We start from the raw sequence: 6,049 nt of genomic DNA, 5'->3' as shown, positions 1-6,049 counted from the left end.
CCTTTCTTATTGGCACAACTGCCGGTACTCACCTGTGCAAGCTTCTAATCTGCCTTTCTCTGTCTGCAGCTCAATTTCACAGGCAACTCTTTGTGAGAAACGAAAATGATTTTGGGGCTGCTTTTCTTTAAAAGGAAAAATTTATCGAGGACTTCTTACCCTCACTATCTAGCTAAAGAATTCGTTTTTAACTCCTGTATTATCTCCATTAGGACTGAAACTTCATGGGAGAAGGGTTTATTGCTTCATTCTAATGACCAGAATAGTGTCTGACACATAACGGGTGCTTTATAAAGGCTGCATGAGTAAAACATGAGGTTCTCACCCTGAGGTCCATGCTTCTGGTGTCTCTCTCATGTCTTTCGCTGCTCCCAGTTCAGTGTTGTGGCCCAAACAAGTGTTTATCAAATGCTTACTGGCCAGATGACCAGAGAAGTCTTTCTTCTAGAATTTCTGATCTTCTCAAATATAAAGTATTCTGGGTGGTCCCAGAATTTCACATTCAGAAATCCATTACACAGTGCAGCTAGATGAGACTCAGACGTTCGACTTCCATGTTTTCTATAGAGGGTGTCTCTGGGCCGCACAACAGTCATCCCCCACATGCACAAAGTTCTCACCTGCTCCAAACTTGGGGCCTAACCCTCCTGCTGAGCTCATATATGTAAGTACTTCCTGGATTTTTAATTACTTCCAAAATAGAGAACACATTTGGAGCCCCTTCCCCGTCAAGCCACGTGTCTCACCACTCCAACCAAACTGCTTGGTATCTGAGTTTTTCTGTCACAGGGGACAAAGAAAAAAACTAAGAACTATATATATTTTTAAATTAAGTCCATATTTGACGCTATTCTCAGATGCATGGAATCTATTTGCAATAAATGAATATGGACTTGCATTTATTACAAACTGATTTCTTGGCTGGGCACGGTGGCTCACACCTGTAGTCCCATTCCCAGCACCGAGCTGGTCTGGCTGCGTTTTCTCATGGCTCAATAGCAAGAAGCAGGTAAGCCAGGAATTTATTGCTGTAACTGGATACAGAGGGAAGGTTGGAGATAATTCCACCAGACTAACTCAAAGTGTTACAATTTTCTTAGCGTTTATATAGGTTGGGGTTGTGTGCCTATGTGTAATATAGCACTTGAATTACATAGGATAATTCATAGAATTATTACATAGAATAAACATAGGAATTCACCTATGTTTATTGATAACTAATTTTGTTTCAACTAGAAGGTCAGAGGCAAAGAAAATGCTTGCTAAGTCCAATTAAGCGGGGAGGGCCCTAGTACCTTCAAGGCCTCTCTACTGTGGTACCAGAGTGATTATTTCTATATCTCCTCTACAGCTTGGTCTGGAGAGCTGCCTTAGACTCTCCAATAAATCTATTGGAGCAGCTGCCTCTTTTAGCTTGACTTGTCTCAGATTTCGTCGACCCGAAACAGGTCCTGGCACTAGGAATGTAAGGCTGTCTCTATTATTTTGATCTGCTCCAACACAGGAGAAGCCCATGCCAGACTCCTGCCGGTCATATATTTTACTTCTAGCTTTGACGTCTGGGCACCGATTTCCCTAGGTTTAACTATTTTCTCATGTTAAAGCAGCTCTGTGGAAATTTGTCTGTGTAACTGGAGTGCTATGCAGGCCTGTCTGTGTGATTGTCAGGGAGAAATGGCCTGCCACAATCCCAGCACTTGGGAAGCCGAGGCAGGTAGATCACATAAGGCCAGGAGTTCAAGACCAGCCTGGCCAACATGGCAAAACCCCATCTTTACTAAAAATACAAAAAACTTACCCAAGTTTGGTGGCACATGCCTGTAATCCCAGGTACTTGGGAGGCTGAGGCATGAGAATCATTTGAACCCAGGAGATGGAGGTTGAAGTGAGCTGAGAACTCCTTCTCCCCACAAGAAATGATTTCTCCATTTCCCTCAATAGTCATTTTTGACAGATGTATTAGTCTATTTTCACACTGCTGATAAAGACATACCCAAGACTGGGAAGAAAAAGAGGTTTAATTGAACTTTCAGTTCCACATGGCTGGGGAGGCCTCAGAATCATGGTGGGAGGTGAAAGACACTTCTTACATGATGGCAGCAAGAGAAAATGAGGAAGATGCAAAAGCAGAAATCCCTGATAAAACCATCAGCTCTCATGAGACTTACTCACTACCAAGAAGAACCGTATGGGGGAAACTGCCCTCATGATTCAAATTATCTCCCAGTGGGTCCCTCCCACACCATGTGGAAATTATGGGAGTACAATTCAAGATGAGATTTGGGTGGGGAACAGCCAAACTATATCATTCTGCCCTGACCCCTCCAAATCTCATGTCCTCACATTTCAAAGCCAATAATGCCTTCCCAACAGTCCCCAAAGTCTTGACTCATTTCAACATTAACCCCAAAAGTCCACAGTCCAAAGTTTCATCTGAGACAAGGCAGGTCTCTTCCACCTATGAGCCTGTAAAATCAAAAGCAATTTAGTTACTTCCTAGATACAATGGGGTTACAGGTATTGAGTAAATATAGACATTCCAAATGGGAGAAATTGGCCAGAACAAAGGGGTTACAGGGACCATGGAAGTCTGAAATCCAGCAGGGCAGTCAAATTTTAAAGCTCCAAAATTATCTCCTTTGATTCTATGTCTCACATACTGGTCACACTGATGCAAGAGGTAGGTTCCCATAGTCTTGGGCAGCTCCACCCCTGTGGCTTTGCAGGATACAGCCCCCCTTCTGGCTGCTTTCTCAGGCTGCTGTTGAGTGCTTGTGGCTTTTCCAAGTGAACAGTACAAGCAGTCAGTGTGGATCTACCATTCTGGGGTTGGAAGACAGCAGCCCTCTTCTCACAGCTCCACTAGGCAGTGCCCCTGTAGGGACTCTGTGTGAGGCTTGGACCCCACATTTCCCTTTTGTACTGCCCTAGCAGCAGTTCTCCATGAGGGCCCTGCCCCTGCAGGAAACTTTTGCCTGGGCATCCAGGCACTTACTTACATCTTCTGAAATCTAGGTGGAGGTTTCCAATCCTCAATTTTCGACTTCTGTGCACCCACAAGCTCAACACCAAATGGAAGACGCCAAGGTTTGGGGCTTGCACCATTTGAAACCATGGGCTGAGCTGTACGTTGGTCCCTTTTAGCAATGGCTGGAGCAGCTAGCATGCAGGGCACCAAGTCCCTAGGCTGCACACAGCACTGGGACCCTGGGCCCAGCCCATGAAACCAGTTTTTCCTCCTAGCTTTCTGAGTCTGTGATGGGAGAGGCTGCCATGAAGGCCTCTGACATGTCCTAGAGACATTTTCCCCATTGTCTTGGGGATTAACATCTGGCTCCTTATTACTTAGGCAAATTTCTGCAGCCAGCTTGAATTTCTCTTCAAAAACTGGATTTATCTTTTCTACTGTATCATCAGGCTGCAAATTTTCCAAACTTTCATGCTTTGTTTCCCTTTTAAGACAGAATGCTCCTAACAGCACCCAAGTCACCTCTTGAATGCTTTGCTGCTTAGAAATTCCTTCTGCCAGATATCCTAAATCATCTCTCTCAAGTTCCAAGTTCCACAGATCTCCCGGGCAGGGGCAAAATGCCACCAGTCTGTCTGCTGAAACATAACAAGAGTCACCTTTGCTTCAGTTCCCCAGGAGTTCCTCATCTCTGCCTGAGACCTTATTGTTTGTATCACTATCAGCATTTCTGTCAAAGCCATTCAACAAGTCTCTAGGAACATCCAAACTTTCCCACGTTTTCCTATCTTCTTCTGAGCCCTTCAAACTGTTCCAACCTCTGCCTGATACCCACTTCCAAAGTCGCTTCCACATTTTCAGGTATCTTTTCAGCAATGCCCCACGCTACTGGTACCAATTTACTGTATTAGTCTGTTTTCATGCTGCTGATAAAGTCATACCCCAGACTGGAAAGAAAAAGAGGTTTAATTGGACTTACAGTTCCACGTGGCTGAAGAGGCCACAGAATCACGGTGGGAGGTGAAAGGCACTTCTTACATGGTAGCAGCAAGAGAAAATGAGGAAGATGCAAAAGCAGAAATCCCTGATAAAACCATCAGCTCTCATGAGGCTTATTCACTACCACAAGAACAGTATGGGGGAAACTTCCCCCATGATTTAAATTATCTCCCACTGGGTCCCTCTCACAACACATGGGAATTATGGGAGTACAATTCAAGATTATATTTGGGTGAAGACACAGACCCAAACCATACTACTAGCCCATTAACGCGAAGCTCTAAGAGTGGTTCTCAACTCAAAATCCAGGGCAGGGATGGTGGGAAAGGGGAGGGTATCCAGGTCCTGCAGTAAGAACTGCAGCTGTAGGTTCCTGAAGCCCTTGAAGAGTCTGCAGAAGCAGAGGCAGCTAAGGGAAGACTGACCCTTAGATGCCAAGCCCTGGACACAGTTGCTGCTGTTCTGAGAAAACAACATCACACAAGACATAAAGTCTGCGGTGCAGCAGTTTGTATCCTGCCCCTGCCCCTGTCACCACAGTCACCCATTCCCATTCAGCCTAATTACTCAAAACCAGAAAGGAGAGGAGGAAAATGATTTAAAGATAATTAAATAAACTTATTTATGGTTTTGCCTATAAGAAGGAAGCAGCAATCTATTTTGAGCAAGATTATCTTCCAATAAAATTATCCAGATTCTTCCTCCTTTAGTCAAACGGTTGAGAAAGCAGCCTGATTAAGCTGTGTTTTGGTTGAGATTCTTTTGGTTAGGCCAGGTGCGGTAGCTCACATCTGTAATCCCAGCACTTTGGGAAGCCAAGGTAGACAGATTGCTTGAGTCCAGGAGTTCAAGAGCAGCCTGGGCAACATAGCAAGACTCCGTCTCTACAAAAAATACAAACAAAATTAGCTCGATGTGGTGGTGTGTGCTTGTAGTCCCAGCTACTTGGGAGGCTGAAGTGGGAGAATCACCTGAGCCCCAGGAACTCAAGGCTGCAGTGAGCCATGATTGCACCACCGCACTCCATCCTGGGTGACAGATCAAGACCCTATTTCAAAAACAAAGATTCTTTGGTTCTGAGTAACAAAAATCCATTTGAGCTAGCTTAAACAAAGTAGGAAAATGAATGATATGGATATGAGTATCTTACAGAACCCATGATCAGGGAGAACGTATGTCAGGAGGGAGTTGAACCAGGACTTGGAAAACCCACGGAAACCAAATCAGCCATTTCTTGTTTGTTCCTCACTCTGGGATCACAAAAGACTCTTCCCTCTGCTTCCGTCTGCTCTTCCACTCTTCTCTCTCCACACACTGGCTTTTTCTGCTTCTCTTTAATGAGTAGGTAGTCTGAGGCAGGAAGGATTCTCAAAGGGATTACTGAGGGCGAGGCATCAGTCCCTCAAAACATCTAATCCATGTCATTACCCCATAATACGGCCCCATGATAGGTACAGCCACCTTTTCATTCTGCCACTCTTGCTGCTCTGTTCCCTTAACTCTTATGACCGCAGACTGCTCAGAATAACTACAGACTTGCCCTTTATTCATGGCGTTTCTTATCTGAAAGTATCATTTGTTACTAGATCTTTCTAACAAATACTAAAGTTGTTTTTCCCGGAGTTGTTTTCTTCTTCCCAGGTGCCTGAACAGGTGTCTCCAAACTCCTACTGCATATTCACTCTCAACCCTGGGAACTGAGTCAGTGGTCCTGGGGCCAGTTTAGTTAAGGCTCAGATATTAATGTAATAACAACAATCATAATGGGAAAAGGAAGGAAAGAAGAAGAGAAAGTGGATATGGAAGAGGAGCTAGCAATTAATGAACACTTACAACTGCCAGGGATTATAACAAATGTCTTAGGGACTCAGTGGCCAGTCCCTTCCTCCAGCAGTGCAGACACACTGGCAGCTCTAATTTCATTACACACCCACATCCAGGATCACTGCTCTTCCCTCAAAGGCTCTGCAAGTGGCTTGGTTTGACTGCATAAAATATTCCTGATTATTTTCATTTACACAAATAACTTTCATTTGTACGTAATCACTATGGAGCACAAAGATGATTATGTGTTGATTAACT

The sequence above is a fragment of the Callithrix jacchus genome, chromosome 7 (genome assembly GCF_049354715.1).
Source record: "Callithrix jacchus isolate 240 chromosome 7, calJac240_pri, whole genome shotgun sequence".
Lineage (NCBI taxonomy): Eukaryota > Metazoa > Chordata > Mammalia > Primates > Cebidae > Callithrix > Callithrix jacchus.
Note: the sequence above shows the minus strand (reverse complement) of the source record.